General features: G+C 43.8%; 2 protein-coding genes across 4 annotated transcripts in view; one reads left to right on the top strand and one right to left on the bottom strand.

Annotated features, from left to right (window-relative positions):
• Nucleotides 1–20,482, bottom strand: part of LSM3 (LSM3 homolog, U6 small nuclear RNA and mRNA degradation associated) — a 491,439-nt gene that overhangs the window by 257,509 nt on the left and 213,448 nt on the right. The gene's annotated exons all lie outside the window — the stretch shown is intronic.
• GRIP2 (glutamate receptor interacting protein 2) overlaps nt 1–20,482 on the top strand; it is a 225,014-nt gene that overhangs the window by 94,282 nt on the left and 110,250 nt on the right. The window lies entirely within an intron of this gene.

The following is a 20,482-nucleotide window of genomic DNA, read 5'->3' as shown; positions in this document are numbered from 1 at the left end:
GCTGCAAAATAAAAAAACATACTGCTTTAAAGCGACTGGTGTTCTAGTGAGAATTATTACCCACATTATGCAGCTTGCTCAGTTATCAGTAACAGAAAGAGCCTCAGGCGGTCTCCCAGCTTCATGTACACAGAGCGCAGAACGTGCCTAATGCAATCAGACAAATGCGTCGGCCAACTGTGTAATGCTCAGATGAAATACATCATCATATTAATCACTGTAGGGTCACTGGTTGGATAAACTTGTGCCCCCCAAACCTACTGCTGTCTGTGCCTCAGTGCTGTGTCTTTGGCGCAGTGTTTAGTTATCACATGTAATGCAGTTCTGCTCAGTAACGGGGTAGAGATAATAGAGGATTTTGTTACACGGAGCAGAGGAAAGTGGCACAACACAGTGATTTATGCCATTACCACGTGTGCACGCCACACCTCCTCTTTGGAGCATACCCCCTGGCGGATGTCCTCGCACATTGACCCCGGTTGTGTCTAGATCCCATTGGGCTACAGGACTTGGTCTTTTCAAGGAACAGAGTCTTCCCACTTAGGGACAGTATTGTTCTTTAATACAGAGGGAGCACATTTTTTTTTGCATTTAATTGTCTGATTAAGTTTCTGCTCTGTCTATAGGTGTCGTTGCACAAGGGCGCCTATGTCACAGTTACAAGTGTCGATAACTGTTCTGGTGATGCCATCTCAGAACAAAACCTTTTAAAAAAAGGGTCTTACTCCTAGTAATGTTTACAAGTATTTACTTATTTCATTATTAAAATTAATAAAATGGTGTTTAGTAATATATGTGAAGAAACACATTATATATGGCAAGTTACATAGGCAAACCGAGGGGGGGTTCCTAGTTCCTGGAAACCCCTCTCCAAGCCTGGGGCACTGTATAATTGAGGTGGCTGGACCCTGCTCCTGCTTCACACGGCTCTGCTTGAAAAGGGAGAGCTGCGTGCACCTAACAGTAGTGCACGCAGCATTGCCCATGTATATTATGGGGATAGGAAGAGTTGGAGAGCAGCCAAGCACTGACTAAAATTATAGCCACGCCCCCATGCATGCTGGTCACGCCCACTGGAGGCGTGGTGTGGAAACCCCCCTCTACAAATCCTGCGTTTGCCCCTGAGTTATATATTGTTAGTATGCGTGCATTTGTGGTTTTATTTTGAACAAATCCGGCAAGCTGAAACCTACGGAGACTGGTCTGGTGAAGTGATAATTTACTGCCTACTGTTTGGTCCATTATACGTTCAGCTCCCTCTCCGAAATTTTTTGGGCTCAATGGAGACAAGTGATTTTTAAATTTTTTTATTTTATTGCGGCAATAAAAAATGTTACTTATCTCCGTGATGGGGGCATTAATAGGACTCTTTGCCCCTTAGCGATGTAACATATTCCTAGTATATTGATAGGTTTAATGCTCATAAATATTTGTTCGGGTTACAAAACAACCGTCTGCACAGACAACACTTTAAGGAGACATTTGCATAATATTCCCCTGTTAGTAACCTGCTCCGATTCAACTCTGAGAAGCCGCCAGTGTTTTCTCCTGACAACCTGCTCTCCTAAACCGTGACCTTGTACAATCCTCTTCCACCAGGGACACGCGTCTTTGTTGAAGCACTTGACAACACATAATGGCTAGCTTGATGTATTGGATTTTGCTGCATTCCGTTATGTTAAGACGATTGATAAACTGGTAAAGATGTATAGGTGACAAATTCACACATGATCTATAGCTTCGTAGCAGAAATCTTTGTATGCCAGAAAATCGATTTTAGTTTTAGTACCAAACTTTGTCTGCCTCTGAATACAACCATTAATCAGTTTATGTATCTGCTCATAAAGATCTTTTTCTACTGTGCCATACAATGTTATTAGACATTCAAAGCCTGATTCATTAAGGAGTGTAAATAACAATATGTTGCGTATTGTGCACACAAATACTCATCTTCGAGGCATATAGGACCCTTACGACAACCTACGATTTCAGGGGTGGAACGGGGAGGGGACTGGGCTGTCGAAGTCAGCAAATTGGATAAAGTCATTTCAAAGAGCAAACTTGATCGTCCTTGTCTGAAATTATGCGTAGAGCACGCTACGGCGTGGAAGGGCGTATCCAGCCGCAACACGTGGCAATAACAGTTTTTACACTTTAGTATACATTCGCACCAACACACACATTTGTAAATAGTACACATATTTCGTAGTTGCAACACATAGTTATTTATGTCGAAATATAGTAGTGTTTATGTGTAATATTATAAGTTATATGCATATTAGTGATACATATGGTTCAGGTTAAAAGAAATGTGTCATGTCTAATATCATAGTAATCCCCTTTACATCAGCAGCTGTTAGGTGCATTCGGCGAAGAGATCGCACATTGCATACTCTAGTTATTGATGTCAGGGAATAAACCTTTAATATGATATTAACTGTCAAATGCAAATGGACTGATTGTAATTGGAGTGTGGCGGGAAGAACAGAGCAGTTTGGCGGGAAGAACAGAGCTCATCCCCTGGAGAGACCCCCACCTTTGGATTCCTTAGATTGAATCAGCCTATGATGTGTAACCCCCTGGACCATCCTGATGCCTGGACCAATAGAAGCAAGCTATACCATCTGCATTGTTTCACTGTATCTCTGTGTGCATATAAGCAGTAGCTCTCATGTAGTGTTCAGTCACCTTGACCACAGACTTCAGGACTGAATGACTGTACACTGGATCCAGAGCGCCTGCGATAAGTAACGGCTGTATTTACTGTTATTTCGCTTGAATTATTCTGCTACTTTTTGAGAATAAATAATTGTGCGTTGGAAACACAAATTGAGATTCGACAATCGTTATTGGATAGCGAGAAAATGCTCATAACAGGGCGTATGCACTTAGTCAATGTACAGTACCGGTGTGCCAAGCTCGAGCGCACGCAGCAGCGTCAAATCCAAGCTTTGGGCATCTGAAAGGCACATCTTTCTGTCGTAACACTTGCACCAGCTACATGTTGGGTGTAAGTGCTGATTAATAGTGGTGACGGCTGTGTATGCAGCTACAACATGTGTTTGCAATCAGGAGCAACTGTAACAATGTATTTTATGTAAAGTAGACATTAAGAGCATCCTATTAAATGTATTTTATGGGGAAAAAACGTAAAAAAACTTTTTTTAAAAATGTTTTGTTATTAATGACTATATTATTAACAGGTGACATTAATTGAATAGTTTTTTTTTCCTGTGCGTTCTTTTGTGACTTTATATTCCACATATGTATTGGACATATCCAGCAGTGTATTGTCTGTTTTAGCAGAGTGGATCTAGACCTGTGTTCATCCACAGACTTTTCTTTAGATCCGCTCCTTGTTGAATACGGACAATGTACATACAATTTTTTTTTAAAATTGAACATTACGGTCGTTTTTCGTTTGTTAATGAATCAGGCGCTTATTGAGACTTTCACAGCAGCATGGTGGGGGTTGATGTGGGGGGTCGCAGTATGTGTTTGGGTCTTCCGTAGGTCCTCGAGGGGGACCCCAGCATTGCCAGGCCCCCCCCACACCTCCGGACTGAGTAGAATTTGTCATCCATGCAAGTTCCGCCACTGTCCCCACCCTTCTGTGTTAAAGGGATAAATTGGTTGTACATTTCATAAAACAATATTGTTAACACCCTCCTCGCCCTCTGTTGTTATTAGTTAATGGAATGAAGGTATGTGCATTTTATAGGAATGTGCTTATTTACATCATAAACCATGAAACGCGTGGGTACCTTGGCTGGTGCTGAAATTCAGTGTTCTCCATTTGATCTGCATTCTTGCAGAGCCTCTGACAAACCCAATGCTTACATGAGTGACTGCTACTTTGCCCGTTTGTCCCCAGGATAAAATAATTACAATTTGTTTCATAATGGAATTAGCTGGCGTTATATAAACAGCGGCGCGTTGAAGCTCCAGAGGAGTCATATCATCAGCGATTGCTCAATGTTTTGACAGCTGAAGGACGTGATAAAAACACAGAGAGGTGCAGGAGCCAGCCATGCAGCCATGATTAGTGTAGCAAGCAGACACTTATTTGTACAAGATTGATGAGTATTGAAATGTAATGGTTCACTGTGGGTCACAGTGCAGTTGTACTATGGCTCTTTATTTACCGTCGTGTATTATAATGTGTATAACTGAAATGTAAATATAGTGACAGTGGGGGGTACCTCACTTTATACAAAATAATTTGAGATGAGATTCAAACTTTGTTGACAATCGTCTGCTGCCCTATGATTGAAAAGCAACTTTTAAACAACTTTTAATTCTTTTTTTTACAGCATTATGAATAAATTGTTGTTACATTGTTGCATCAAAGTAAAACAAAACTGTACCAGTTGCTGACTTTCAAGTTCTAATGTTGTGAATAGAGAAGAATCATATGAGAGGTCAGACTACTATCTTTTCAAAATCACTTCATATATGTCAGCTGAATTTTGCAGCACACACATAGTTAGGGGCAGTGCTTTTTTCGCAAGATAAAAAGGTGCTGGAACTCACCTCTTTCTGCCCCCTCATTTTTGTGTAGCCCTCTCTTTCTTTCCCACCTTGTTTTTCTGTAGCCCTCTTTCTTCCGCCCTGATTTTTCTGTTGCCCTCTCTTTCTGCCCCCCTTGTTTTTCTGTAGCCCTCTCTTTCTGCCCCCCTCATTTTTCTGTAGCCCTCTCTTTCTGCGCCCCCTTCCCAACTTTCTGTAGTCTGTACTTACCTTCTATTCTTCTTTTCTTGCTTCTCTGTTTGATGGTGACTCCTCTCACTGGCAGCGTTATGACGTCACGACGCTGCCGGAGCGTTGTGACGTCACGACGCTGCCGGAGCCGGAAGCAGGACACACACTAAGATGCGGTGCTGCACTGTAGCAGCACCGCAGAGAAAAAAAATAAAATGTTAAAAAGTTAATTAAACTTTGAAAACCCATGGAAAAAAGGTGCCGGAACGTCGTTCTGAGCATTCTGTGACAAAAAGAAATCCCTGGTTAGGGGCGAAACAATGTATTTTTTTCACCAGAAAATAACTATGCATAGAGCCAATTTCCACTTTTCCCACCATATTTAAACAGTCATTTTTAAGATGATGAAGACAATTTTAATACTGTTTTTACTGTGATTTTCTTTTTAAATTTAGTCTATTGAATAACTTTCTCGTAAAAACATGAACATTACTTTGATCAAATGAAATATCCCCATATAGTGTTAAAATGTGGTTATAAATAGGTATTTTTGGAAAAGTAATGTTTGGGAACAGTATTTCTTACAGAGGGTGCAAAAGGTTGAGCTGTCCGTACAATTGTAAAGCTAAACCCTCTGCAAGCTGGGAGCTTAGCTTTATATATTGCAGATATTCAGTACAAGGCCAGTTTTGAGACCGTGAGATGGAAATCTCATATAAAAAGTGATACCACCGCCTTAGTTTAATGTCATCTATCTATTGCTCATGGACTGAATCAGATATGAGCCAGGAATCAGGCAAGGTACACATTGGGCCGCTGATTGCACCAAAAACCTCCAATCAGCCGCCATCCGTCCGTTTGGTCAGATAGCGTGTGAGTGTGTATAGTGACACAATGATCTAAAGTCGTCCCAAAGTGCTGATCATCCTTTCATTTGGCTGGTCGTACTGTTTAATGTTTTCCGACCAATCACTGACCGATCATGTAGTGTGTATGCAGTCATGCTCACGATCTCCATAGAGTTTACAGAGTCCGGCTCTGTTCAGCCGATGTTAGCGATGAATGTCCCGGTGAATAAATGTAGAGAGCGCTGTAGAAGGAATAATTCATTTGTTCATTCTGAGACAGAATGTTTTGTTTCAGAGTCACAGATGCTAACGAAATACGTTAGGACATGTGGGTAGCTATATAACAAGGCGGTTTAATCAGTGTGACAATGTGACAATAATGAACGAATGAATATTGTGCTAACATTTTCTGAAGACTAGAGGACCAGATGAAGGACCAGATGAAGAGCACAGATCTGAAAGTAAATCGTGTCAGTGTGTACACATGAATCGTCAGACTGATCGGACCTTCAGTCGTAGGTACAATCGTTTGAGACAACACGTCGGTCGGAAAATTCTTCAGTGTAGCTTAACAGTGTTTTCTAGTATCTCCTTTTGCCATTGTTCAGAAATTAGTGATAAATAAAGTCATGTCAATCTAGTGTCTCTTTTTGCCATTGTTCAGAAATATTGCTGATAATTGAGTTAATAAAAATGTATTTGACTCATTTGACTTCAAATATTGCCTATTTAAGAGCAGGTCGGGTACAGGTACTATTAAATAAAGTTATTAACTCTTTCACGCGCATCGACTGTATACCGCAGACAAGTGCATCTGAGTTTACCAACTGGAAAACAGATAGAGTCTTGCGGAAATTATAACTAAAATACACTTTGTGGGCTCTTCCTCACGTTACCGTGGATGAATGTCAGACATTAAATATTGTCTCGGCTGCAGCCTAATTGATTTTGCTGTCATGCTTTTAGCCCTCCTGGTCAGCAGATTGGATAAATATACCCTTGATAGCTAGCTAAGTAGTAAGAGATTGTATTGTAGTCTCTCCAATAATTGGCCATGATTTGTTTCCTGCTGTGGTCCTTCAATAGACTTCATCACACGCTATATGAATGTAAGACTGCAGTGCAAAGGAAACAATCTATATCAGAAAATGCAAGATTGATATTTCTACATTCCTGACAAGCTTCTTAATAGCGTTGACACCTTTTGCCCCTGTGGAAACCAAACTGGCTACTGACAATGTGCTTCAAGCTAAGTGTAATATTCTTATACATCTTGCTGAACCCTATTTTGCTTATATTCAAAGATTAGGGATTATCAACACCACCTCCTACATTTCTCTCTTTCCTCCTTTCTTGATTTATTCTCATATTTCCTGTTATAGAGGAAGCAGGGACCGTCTTCGTCTTGTCACAGTGACACCTCACGGTGGAGCCAGATAGATCGGTTTATTTGCATAATGTTTTGTGAGCAATCCTGCCCACTTTCTCAAGAGGCAGGAATTGGTATTTAAAAAGGGGGATTGAGTAGTCACATGACTAAAAACCCACCTTTTTCTTAAAGCCTTTCTGTCTCCCACTTAACTACCTTATCTTCTGCCTCTGTCCCCCTACTCTCCCTCTCTCCCCTGCGTCTCTCTGTCTGTCCACCCCTCCCCTTAGATTGTACGCTCCTCTGAGCAGGGCCATCTCTCCTCCTGTTTCCACCACTTCTAACTCTGCTCTCCAGCTACTTAGCCCTCCTCCTCGAGGGTCCTCCACCCCACGTCCACTCTCGCTCCCTCCTCCCCCCTGGGGGTCTCCCTGTCTTCCGCGCCCTCCTTCTTGGGCCCCGTCATTTGCGGATCCTCCCTCCCCCTTCCCCGCCCTCTCTAGCTGTGCATTGAGCGTACTGAGTTGCTGTGTTTACTGTACTGTGCTGTCTCCCATTGTATTGTGATTTTGTTTGTCTCTGTACGGCGCTGCGGACGCCTTGTGACGCCTTATAAATAAATATTAATAATAATAATAATGACCAAACAACGAAGGAGAGTTCAATCAATTTAGTCATATTACTGTATGTGACGTTACTTTATTTCCCAGCATTCCCAAAAGGAAAATCAGGGGCGATTAGACCACAAACTGATGTGCACAGAACCCACCACAGTTTTCCAAAACCAGGCACTGATCCACCTAAACCAGTGATGGCTAACCTGTGACACTCCAGGTGTTGTGAAACTACAAGTCCCAGCATGCTTTGCCAGTAGATAACTAACTGATAGCTGGCAAAGCATGCTGGGGCTTGTGGTTTCGCAACACCTGGAGTGTCACAGTTTAGCCATCACTGACCTAAACCATAGCCCTTCCCCAGTAGGCCACATACTTGTGACTATTGGGAGATATGCTTTTATTGTGGGAATATTAGTGGTTATTATTATTACATACCTCCAAAACAGTTGGGCAAGACCTTCTTTGCCCGTCCATGCCACCAATGCTGGGCGTAATACTCCATAATGGGGCCGCATTGCAAAACTTGGGTAGGGGAAATGCGGTGCTCTACTTTTCTGGGGCCCGTGCCTGCTCTATTAAGACCCTGTTGGGCTTTGGGTTCCGGAAAGGAACATAAAGCACATTAACCGGGGCTCTGCTGGGTCTGTTATCCAGAATCATCAATTTAATTTAATCTGTCAGCATAATATGGGGTAAGAGATGGGTGTGAGCGGGAGGACCAATCACAAGGAGCAATCTCTTGATTGTGGCTTGTGATTGGTCCGTCCACTCGCACCCCACAGACAGGTTTTTGGCCGGGGATGTAAGAGGAGCGTAGAAGCCTCAGTAATAAATGATACATGCAGCACACCCAAAGGCTAGGGGAAGGGGAACAATAAAAACAAATATTCTACTGGGTTCAGTGCAGTGTTGGAGCCATTTTTAAGACATAAGGTAAAATGTTTGCATTGACGACATTGTAGTAATTTTCTACATTTTTGGTCTAAAGAACAAAGAAAAATGAAAAATGTGGATATTTCCAAGGGGATCCTACATGGTTAAAGGCTCTTTTTTTTTTTTGTCTTTATTTTTATTTATTTTTTCAAAACCAGCATGGTACCTTTTACTTATCAGGTCATACACAATATATAATTTATTATGACTTCTCCGGAGAATAATTTATATGCATTAATACAGGGCCGTAAGCAGGTCTGTGTGAGAGGGGCGACCGCCCAGGGTGCAGAGCGGAAGGGTGGCGCAGTTAATTTTAGGTCCCGTTGGTTAGAATTGAAAACTAGGGGGGGGGATGGGGGGGGCGGCAGTTTCTCTTCTCGCCCAGGGCGCTTAAATTTTAGGTTACGGCTCTGCATTTATATTACTTATTACAGCTGCTGTCACTCACTTTCATAGTGTTATACAATGACTGTGTCTCTGTGTCATCGCTCCTCTATCCACATTAGTACAAACTCAATACAAATTTCCTCTCACACTGAATTTACATTAAATAACCATAGACTTTCAGGTTACAGGGAACACTTGTTTAATTGGGTATTGCCTTCTCATTATAGGCAGATTTAGTCACATGTTACATGTATACTAATTGCATCATTGCGATATCTAGTGGAAGGTAAACCATGGAGACGGTGAGCCGAGATTGGACAGGATGTGTTATATAACAGGTAGAGATTCTGTATGGTCAAGATGAAGCATTATAACAGTGTAACCCCCCCCCCCATTCTTACATACTGAGCCTCTGTGAGGTTACTGTTCCAAGTGAATGAATAAGTTACATTCTCAGGATTGTGAGATAGCGCCATCAGAAGTCCCACAGTGGGACACAAACTTTTAGCCCGGGGGGCAAAACTCGGCTCAGTGCTTATTAGGAACATTTTAAAAGAAGAAAAATGCAGGTTGCCCAGAAACCCACCCAAGGTAGCCCACTAGGGAACCGGCCCAGGGGGAATATTCCCCCCTGGGTCCTTCGTCCAGCCAGCCCCTGGTTATCGCCTACATTCCAGTGGACGTACTTTCTGGCACTATGCTGGCATGCATGGCAATGTTGGTGCCCGGTGCCCTACTTTGACAGCTATCATCTTGGGGAGCAGAGTCTAGTTAATAGTACAGTGCTTACATCGTCTGCACGATTTTGGAGGTTCCCCATCATCCTTCAGGGCTATGAGCATCTCTCTGATAACAGAGGCTCTTTCACCAGATACAGGTAAGTGGGGAGATGTACCTGGGGGCGAGGGTGTGAAATCTCTTCGAGTAAAGGGGGGCTACTTCAAAAAGGGGGTATCCTGTGCAAAAGTGGGGAGCAACAGTAGAACCATAACCATAGCAGTCCGGGCAGCAGCACAGGGGGCCTCTTGTCCATGGTGAATAAATGTGCCTCAAAGTACAAAGTTATTATGTGGCTTCATCCAGCCAGTTATATGATAACGATATGGCTGTATATATAATTCAGAGATTAGTACTCTGCCCTGTTGGATACTGCTTATCGATGGGGCAGACATGACTTTATAATGGGGAATCACAATTTTTCTAGGCACATGTTCACTGCTGCTCTGCTATACCTCTAAATTCCAAAAGTTAGAGCTCACTAATGCAGCGAGGGCACCATGGGCTAAACTCGCTCCTCTTATTTCAGCTGAGCCCTCTTCCAATTAGAATCTCTCACGCACAGTGCCCTCTGTACTCTTTATTTTCATGTCTGCATTTATTTTTGTCTACCTTATATGTCCCTGTTTTATGTATGTCCCTGTTATCCCCACTATACATCGCTGCGGAGCACTGTGGTGCCTTACAAATCTACAATAATAATAATAATAATACCTCCCAACTTCCTAACCCATAGGAGATGGCTGTCCCAATCAGGATGGTGGTCCAGAGCCCTCAAATCTGGACTGTTCCACCTAAATCAGGACAGTTGGGAGGTAGGGCTTCATGCATTGGGCAATGTAGGGGGTTTAGACTTAGCACTAGGACCCAGGGGCCTCTGGCTGCTCTTCTGCTTATGAACACTTTACATATCCTGATATTTATTACACGATTCTCTTCCACAATGCTTTATAATTCCGCTCTGCCCTCGCCTGCGAAGAAAATAACTGAGCAGATGCCTCATTGTGCAGAATGATCTCCTCAGCTGCCCCCCAGAAAGGTTTGTATCGTGAGACGGATTAACCCTGTGCTGCCAGCCCTGCTGCCTCTCAATGAGTTATCACCGCTGGGGTTGGTGGCTTGCACAGAGCAGGTGGCCCATTGAAAAGCTCAGTGATGAAAAGCTAATCAGTCTCGTCGTTTGTGTATCTTCTCTTCTATTCTCCATCCCTACTCTGGCGCCAGGTGTGAGTTCCAAAACTCTACACATATGACACACAGCACAAGGAAGCTTGATCACAGAATACTATGTCTTGCTGATGATCACAGCTTCTCTCAGGCACCCCCTCCCCCAAATCTGCCCTGAGTGGGTGCTTCATTCCTTCCCACCGAGAATAGTTACAATCACATTGTTTAAAGCAGCGTAACATCTGAAAATAGTTATCTCTTCTCTGATTGTTCTTGTCGCAATTTCTTACCACTGATTCATCCGTCTTCTCTGACTTTTGAAAACCAAGAAGCAGCTTTAGGGGTAACGCAAAGGTTTATCCGGTGGGAATAAAGAGATCTTATTGGTTATACAATCTTCACGGTACATCTCTAATATCTACGGGCGAGATTGTAGTTTATAAATGGGGTGAAGAAGTCAGGGGGGGCTTCTAATTGATTTCTTGTTTTATAATTAAACTAATATTATTTTGTCTTGTGCGCAGTCTTGATATAATATGTACTATATTTTTACGACTAAATGCAATTTGGTGTTACAAATAGATAATAAGTGAAAAGATATATGGGTTTAATAAGGAGAAGGCGTTTCATTCCGAGAGAGAAGAGAACAAAAGAAACAGTTTCCTAATGATAAAAAGTACCGCAAGCATTGTATACATGTAATGGAATTGATACATTTGATTGGACTTTTGATAACAGAATATGTTTGCCAATAAATTGCAGTGGTGGTATAAAGGGTTGTATAGAGGGAGCAGTATATGTTGTTTATATATGTTTTCTTCCTTTTTGATTCCAATGGGTTGTATATGGTCATAGGGGGGATTTCAATTAGCCGCGAGGTTCCACCAGACATCGCCTTGATATCCAGTTGCGCACACTGGCCCCGCCAATACGGTAACAAATCTCTGCTCCTGTTCTCCTCACAACTCTATGGGACATAAGGGAAAATTAGCAGAGATTTTGAGAAAAAACATTGAGGTGATGTGTCTCCGTTGGAGGTTCCTGGATGCACATCGCGGCACCTAGCCGCTAATTGAATTCCCCACATAGACCCGTAAAGTTAAAGCTATACTAGCCACTAGGAAGAGAGCAAAGCATTATAGCGCCACCCCCTCCCACAGGTTCAATGGTTAGTCTCACAGTCCCCACGGTGTGAGGTGGACGACTGTCACGTACTAGGGACACGAATAATCACTGACTGGTATTTGGCACTACTAAACTGGGACGCGCAGAGTCTAATGCACCCCTGATGTTCACCAGGGACCCCCGCAAGGAGGTATGGACTTTGCTGCATGAGGTGCACAGGTCGCGGTTCTCCCAGATAGTAACCAGCAGAGTAAAAAAAGTAGAATGGTCAGACAGTCAGGGACGGGCCAAGGTTCAAAACAGAACAGGCAGAGAGGTACAAAACGATATCCGGGGAGAGAAGTCAGGTAGTCGAGTCAAGAACCAGTATAGCAAACAATAACAAGGTAAACACCGGAACACAGAGGAAATAAACCAATACTCTGGCCCCCTCCTGGCGCCACAGTGAGGTTTAAATACAACCAAGTGAAAGCTGATAGGAGGCGGAGGTGCCGGTGATCAGAGCAGCTGATCGCCGACGGAGGAAGGAGAGCTGGCATCCCGTTGCCTAGCAACGGGACGCGAGGCACTGTGCATGCGCGCGCAGTGATCACAATCCGGAAGGATGTCCCGTTGCCTTTTCATTGGTCCTCCTGCACACACCCCCTATTCTGCAGCCATTTCAAAGTGGTGAACAAAGATGTACACCGCTTTAGGTCATACTTGTCTGCTTTTTAGACCTTCTCCCAAGGAGACACCAAAGAGTGGTACAGAGGGCAAGTCCGGGGGATGACAAGGCGATACGAGTCATCACAGCTCTGCCCCCTGCTGGGCAATCACGTGATGTGCAGTCATAATGAGTGACTGCCCAAAGAGGTCTGATCACATTTTCAAGGCCACAGATGGCAAAAATTTAATAATATCCCTCTATACTCACATATTGACAGTTTAATTCCATACAGCTTCACCTACCCCCACATAGCCAAAATACCTCTATATAGCCCCCCCATACCAGTATGGAGCCAATGGTACTGTTGCAGAGTGAGACATATGCAAGGTTCATGCCCAGAAAGTGGGTGCACGCATCTGCGTCTGTGCAGACTTGCGGGATTCTGCCTCTTACACCTGTAGATTATTAGGATATAGGCCTCTTATCTTTATACCATCACAGGACTCAGTAGGGATTATGATCCGTGCAATAGGGATTATCGCCTGTATAATACCACCTACCACTTTGTGGCACTGTCCCTCCACCCTTTGTAGTACTTGCTGAGCCACAAGTTGAGATCCCTTCCCGGAAGCAAAGAGGTTAAATGATCTGTGTGTGTTCAAAAGCAGCTCAGGTTTATTCTCCCTCTCCGTGAAAACCTGGAGGCAGAGGATTGAAAGCGGCTTCTACAGAGGCATTAAAAACAGATTGTGATTGGCATTGCCCAGCTCCGCACGCTATGGAAATCAGGAGATAATTATCAGGTGCACAGCCGTTTGCAGATGGACCCCGTGCTCGGCAGGCCCACAGAGGTGCAATAATCACAGAGTTATCTGCCGGAGCAGCCTTTATTTCCTTAATATTTCCACCTTGTGCTCCATCCGGCCGTGAGAACACAATGCCATTCTGCTTGTATTTACAGGCCGGGGCGCCTTTCTTTCTCCAATGTCGGGGCAGTTTCCTGTTAGCGGCTTCATTGGAGCCTGTTAATGTAGTTTCACACGGTGGGTGCTGCAGCGCGCAGGGCAAGGTCTATAAGCCTATTGAGGCCGCGGAATAGGAATGAGGAATGCTGGCTGCGATAAGGACCCACAGACCGGCCGCCTAGTCGCTCCTGAGCCAAGCGCTGAGATAAGCCGGATTCTTGGAGTGTTTTGTACCCAATGTGCACTTATTAATTGGTACAAGAAAACTCAGCTGCAGATTTATTAAATCTGTTTATCAGGGAGCCCCAGGAGCGCAGACCTAGGTGCTATGTCTGCTTTAACCGGCTGGTGTGCCAAGCAATGATGTACTTAACCTCTTAACGGCTGGAAATACCCAGGAAGGATTTACTCCATTCATATGTAGACAGATAAAACCTGTTAATTATGGGAGGCAAAGTATAGTTCACTTTTCTGTGCTTTGTGCCCTTGTTTTATAATAGTAAAAAAAGCTCTTTGGGTCATTACTAAAATAATCAAAGAATAATAAGAAGAAACTGGTCACTATGCTGAAGATCTATTGCCTTTCAGGTTCTGGAAGTAAATGTATCAAGCGGAGAGTTTTCTGGCGGGTTTGAAAAGTGGAGATGTTGCCTATAGCAACCATTTAGATTCTAGCTGTCATTTTGTAGAATGTACTAAATAAATGATAGCTGGAATCTTATTGGTTTTTCAAACCCGCCGGAAAACTCTCAGCTTGATACATTTACCCCCTGGTGTCAGCCTGGATGATCTGTAGATTACCAAGGTATAAGCCCCAAGAATTTGGTTTTGTCCAGACGGTACACTGACATTTAGGAACCTGCATCTATTAGGTTGGGGAAATAAGTAGTAATATCTAACTGAAAATGTAAACATATATCTAAAACTTGAACAGAATAGAAATAGTAGCCTTGACCAAATTCATGAGTTAAATGAATAAATACAATACTGGCTAATACCAGTGGATGGGATTTATATCATAGATTTTTTTCGCCATTAACCTAATTACCAGCACTTACCGGCCTCTATGGGGACAGCAGCATTAGGTAATTTATTAAACTGCGAAAAGCCTTGTTTTTTTGCATCAAAGTAGCGCTGTCTCAGGATGGCGTTACTAGGCTTTCCAATGGGCTCCAGCTGAAGCCGCTCCGGCCTCCCGGAATCTCTCCCGGGAGAAAGTGCTATGTGCATAGATCTTTCACCACTCGCCGGCAGCATTAGGCTGGTGGTGCAAGGTAAAAAGTCGTCGAGTAGGACGGTCAACCTGGGGGCCCCCAGAGCAGCCCTGACATACTAAATTGCAGTGGTTCTTCTTTATGTAGCGCTGCGACTCTCAGCGATTCATATTGATGACTACTGCGCTAGGATCATAAATAGACCCCGTATTCTGTTATTTTAACAGGCTCACATAAGCATCACAGCAGCATGATGATATTTATTACGGATGAGCAGGTATTTGCTGGAGATGATGGGCAGATTTGGCCGGACACGGCAGATTGTGAATTTCCATATGCGGAGTGTCTGTGCGCAATAATACTGCGTAATTACGAGCCCAAATGTATAAACTAGATTTTATTTGGATGACAGGACATCAGAATGAGCTTCAGAATTGGAGACTGCACATAATTAAAGGTGTTCCCATCATCGCTAGAGCCTTTGTAGATACAAAATGGACAGATATTTACACCGCCTCATAGGTGGAGATCATTGGTGCGCAGTAACTACATACAGCGCGTTGTTCTGCATTTTATAGAGATATTTAAATCAATGCAATAAGAAAACAAAAAAGTTATATTGTGCTCTGAAGGCACCCCAGTGTCTCCTCAATGTAACACGTTATAGGATACTTAAATGATAGTCACATGAGCAGTACTTTAGGGTGGGAAAGTTTGCTCGGGTCACGTATGCTCGAGAAATGCACAAAGTGGCTGTACAGCTATTTAGACATATTGCAGGGGGGAGAATAAGTGCATTTGTGCATAAACAGAATATTTTGTGCAGACACATTTTTTTTCTATTTATTTTTTTCTGCAATTTTCCTAAAACAAATAAACATAAGTTGGAGGAAAGGGGTCCAGGAAAAAGTAATTAGATGGAAGATGGAAAAGGATAGGGAATATAATTCCTGTAAATTGCCTCCATATTAATGAATTAATCCATATATTTGAAATGGGAGAAATCTGCACATTAGCCACTTATGAATAAAACCAATTTCCACTGTCAAAGAGTGACTGAGTTTGCCTCCCAAACAATCTACAGTAGTACCGTATGTGGGCTGTATATGGCTGGGCAGTTTCACACATCTGGGTATTCTTTGTATAAAATAATCATTAGTAAGTGGAATGTTTCTGGCCGGATTGAAAGACCTCTGGACCTGTGTCAGGAATCTGAGGCAGCCGGCAGCACTCAGGATAAAAAAAAACCTCCTATGAAACAGAAAACCACAAGTCCCCGATAAATCAGGTAATTTATAACTTTAATAAACGAGTACAATTGCAGCCTGCCAGCCTGAGCCAAGCTTTGCACAGCAGCAAGGGTGCCCTGCGGACCAGAGATTCTACACTACATCCACAGAGAGGAAACCGGCAGGCTGTGGTGCCAGGAATATAATCTCTTATTAATGCAGTTTATGGGAAAGCCCTCAGTCATTTAACAGTATAGTAACTACAAACATGCATTGCTGAAGTTCAGTGTTACTCCTTTTTCTGACAAAGGAAACATAGTACATGTTTAGATACGCATCATTTATCAAAGTGTATTCACTGACTGGGTCATTTAAAGAGTCCATACGGAAAACAAACAGATCAGGACAATACAGCATGCAATGTTGGACTGGAGTATGCTGTGTAACCCAGTTTTTGCCCATTCTAGAGTTCACCAGGAATCCAGGTACCATGGCTCATGGTAGACCATTAATCCAGGTACAAGGGCTTACTCCAGAGTTGACCAGGAAACCATTTACAAGGCTCCAATGTACAGTTGACCAGGAAATTATTTACAAGGATCCATTGTAGAGTTGAGCAGGAAACCATTTAGAAGGATCCACTGTAGAGTTGACCAGGAAACCATTTACAAGGATCCACTGTAGAGTTGACCGGGAAACCATTTGCAAGGATCCACTGTAGGGTTGACCAGGAAACCATCTACAAGGATCCACTGTAGAGTTGACCAGGAAACCATTTACAAGGATCCACTGTAGAGTTGACCAGGAAACCATTTACAAGGATCCACTGTAGAGTTGACCAGGAAACCATTTACAAGGATCCACTGTAGAGTTGACCAGGAAACCATTTACAAGGATCCACTGTAGAGTTGACCAGGAAACCATTTGCAAGGATCTACTGTAGAGTTGACCAAGAATACAGTTGATCCCACCGCTCTACGAGGAGCAGAGGCAGGGCACTGGGTGTCAATGTGACACCCTGGCCCATCTACTGTGGTGATCAAGTTTGCACGTCCGCGTCACTCACACACAATAACTTGGTAATGAAACTGGTCAGCTCATAGTCAATTAATAACATAGTAGCCTACTCTCTTGGAATGTCCGAGAGACTCCCGAATTTCTGGGAGACTCCCAGGAGAGCAGGGCAAACTCCCGGTTCCTGGCCAGTTCGTTAGTTAACTGGTGAGGGCGGGACTTAGCATTGCCATTCACGTGTCATCGTGGCCACCCCCCCTTGCTGTAATAGGGTAAAATGGTTGTGACAGCTTAGGAGGCGGGGCCAAATGATGCGTTCCAATTGACCACACCCCTATGAATCGCCAGCAAGATCTTCCCTCCCCTCTATTAATGTATGATCACAGCACGGGCAGCACAGTGGCTCAGTGGTTAGCACTTCTGCCTCTCAGCACTGGGGTCATGAGTTTGAATCCCGACCATGGCCTTATCTGTGTGGAGTTTGTATGTTTCTATGAGTTTGTATGCGGTAGCGCTCACCTTTCCTTCTCTGGACAACCGTTTTTCCAGATGCCCCAAACAATCTGAAAGGGGATTCATCAGAGAAAATGACTTTACCCCAGTCCTCAGCAGTCCAATCCCTGTACCTGTTGCAAGATATCAGTCTGTCCAGAGCCGGATTTAGACCTCATAGGGCCCTAGGCAGGATACTGTTTTTGGGCCCCCTCCCTGAAACAATCCATAGCACTATATTTTTGCAGCCTACCATATACCCCTATAGTTACGTAGAAGTGAAAGCATGTGCCGCTGCATGCCTACCATATACCCCTATAGTAAAGTAGATATGAAAGCATGTGCCGTCAAAGGAGGTGAGGGCGTGGCTTGCATCTTTGGGGGCGTACCTAACATGTGAAAAGAGCAAGGCCACCCTGCTGCAGAAAAAGGCACCCCTAAATAATTACCAAGCAGTCCCGTTTTTTTAAGTAGTTGGGTCAAAACAACTTAATAAATATTGAAGTCAGGGCAGAAATACTTTGTTATACGTTGTTTGGAAAAATAATACGCATAAATCCAAGTATGTGCTCTTGTCACTTTTGTCCCTCTATCATCACACTGTGCCCCTTCATTGTCACTTTTGCCCCTTCACAATATCACATGTGCCCTTTCACCATCACCTCTGTGCCCATCACCATCACCACCTCTGTGCAAATCACCATCACCACCTCTGTGCCAATCACCACCTCTGTGCCCTTCACCATCACCACCTCTGTGCCCTTCACCATCACCACTTCTGTGCCAATCACCATCACCACCTCTGTGCCTCTTTACCATAACCACCTCTGTGCCCTTCACCATCACCACCTCTGTGCCCATCACCACCTCTGTGCCCATTACCACCTCTGTGCCAATCACCATCACCAATTCTGTGCCCCTTCACCATCACCACCTCTGTGCCCTTCACCATCACCACCTCTGTGCCAATCACTATCACCAATTCTGTGCCCATTCACCATCACCACCTCTGTGGCCTTCACCATCACCACTTCTGTGCCAATTACCATCACCACTTCTGTGCCAATCACCATCACCACCTCTGTGCCCATCACCACGTCTGTGTCCCTCCGTTGTTTTACTTACCTTTCTATTGCCTTTCTTCTCCGGCGCGCTGCTCCTCCTCGGTCAGTCCAAACAGATTTAAAAAAAAAAAAAAAAAGAGTCACGTGATCGCTCGTCGGGTCCCGGCAGCCTCTCCTCCTCTCTCTGTATCACTGAGACACTGAGAGGAGAAGAGGCTGTCGGGACCCGATTTGCGGCACCCGACCCCCCCTCCCCCGATTCGCGGCACCCAACCCCCCCCTCCCCCGACTCGCGGCACCCCCTTCCCCCGCATGAGTCACGGGGAGGTGCCGCGAGTCGGGGGAGGGGCCGATTTTTTTTTTTTAATTGCTCCTGTCCCCCCCAGCTGTGCCCCCCGAGAGCCGCTAGGCCCTAGGCAGGTGCCTAGGTTGCCTAGCGGTAAATCCGGCCCTGAGTCTGTCCCTGATGTTTTACCTGAAGAGAAGTGGCTTCTTGATACCTGGCCATCCTCTTCGACCTCACTCTGCGTGCAGGTGCACTCACACCTGCCTGCTGCCATTCCTGAGCAAGCTCTGCACTGGTGGTGCCCGATCCCGTAGCTGAATCAACTTTAGGAGATGGTCCTGGCGCTTGCTGGACATTCTTGGGCGCCCTGAAGCCTTCTTCAAACTATTGAAACGCTCTCTCTCTTTCCTTGAAGTTCTTGATGATCCGATAAATGGTTAATATAGGTGCGCTCTTACTAACAGCAATATCCTTGCCTGTGAAGCCATTTTTGTTCAAAGCAATGATGACTGCACGTGTTTCCTTGCAGGTAACCATGGTTAACAGAGGAAGAACAATTATTTCAAGCACCACCCTCCTTTTAAAGCTTCCAGTCTGTTATTCTAACTCAATCAGCATGACAGAGTGATCTCCAGCCTTGTCCTCGTCAACACTGTCACCTGTGTTAATGAGAGAATTACTGACCATGATGTTAGCTGGTCCTTTTGTGGCAGTGCTGAAATGCAGTGGAAATGTTGTTTTTGGGATAAAGTTCATTGCCATGGCAAAGAGGGACTTTGAAATTAATTGCAATTCATCTGATCACTCTTCATGATATTCTGGAGTATATGCAAATTGCCGCCATAAAAACTAAGGCAGCAGACTTTGTAAAAAATAATATTTGTGTCATTCTCAAAACATTTGGCCATGACTGTAATATACAAAATTCTATTTCTGTGGCTGGGGGTGCCTCATATTAAGCCTCATATTTAAGTAAAAACCCATCATTTAGGCAATCCTATATCAACAAAACACTTCAGTGTGTACGAGCCGGAGATAGGTTATTGGTGGCTCGTGGGGGTGTTAGGGGTTTACAGCTAAGTATAATGTATACTGTAAATGAGATATCTTTGACCTTTCTGCAGAGCGCGCTTCCATTAATCAGTATTTCAGTTACAAACACTTACCATGTAATCTTCACCCATTAAAGTCGACCTGTCATCTCAACAAGAAGGAGACATTTGTGTTTAGTATTTTATTACATGTTAAAAACAGAGAACATATTTTTCACTCTCCAGAAAGCCGCAGTGTGAACGGACATATTTCTTTTTCAGCCACCAGAATACCTACTGAAACCTGTCTCTGCCCTCTCAACTGTTTGAGGAATTAAAGAGGAGATCGTAGCAAGAGGAGGGGAAAGATAAAAGTATATAATGCAAGACAGTCCTTATGGAACAAATAATTATCATGATAAATAGGCAGTTTGTACCATTGAATGGGGAAATTATAGATTGTCACGGCAATTAAAGTAATTAGCAGTTTTTGTCTTCCTAAAGATAGATTTTTCGGGCCTCATTTAGAAGCAAATTTAGCTGAAGGGTGTAAATTTGCACTTGGATGAACCATATTGTGATGCAAGGGTTTTAAATTTAATTTTTTTTTTGCA

This window comes from Mixophyes fleayi, chromosome 8, assembly GCF_038048845.1.
Source record: "Mixophyes fleayi isolate aMixFle1 chromosome 8, aMixFle1.hap1, whole genome shotgun sequence".
Classification (NCBI taxonomy): domain Eukaryota; kingdom Metazoa; phylum Chordata; class Amphibia; order Anura; family Limnodynastidae; genus Mixophyes; species Mixophyes fleayi.
Note: the sequence above shows the minus strand (reverse complement) of the source record. Positions and strands in the feature narration are given on the sequence as shown.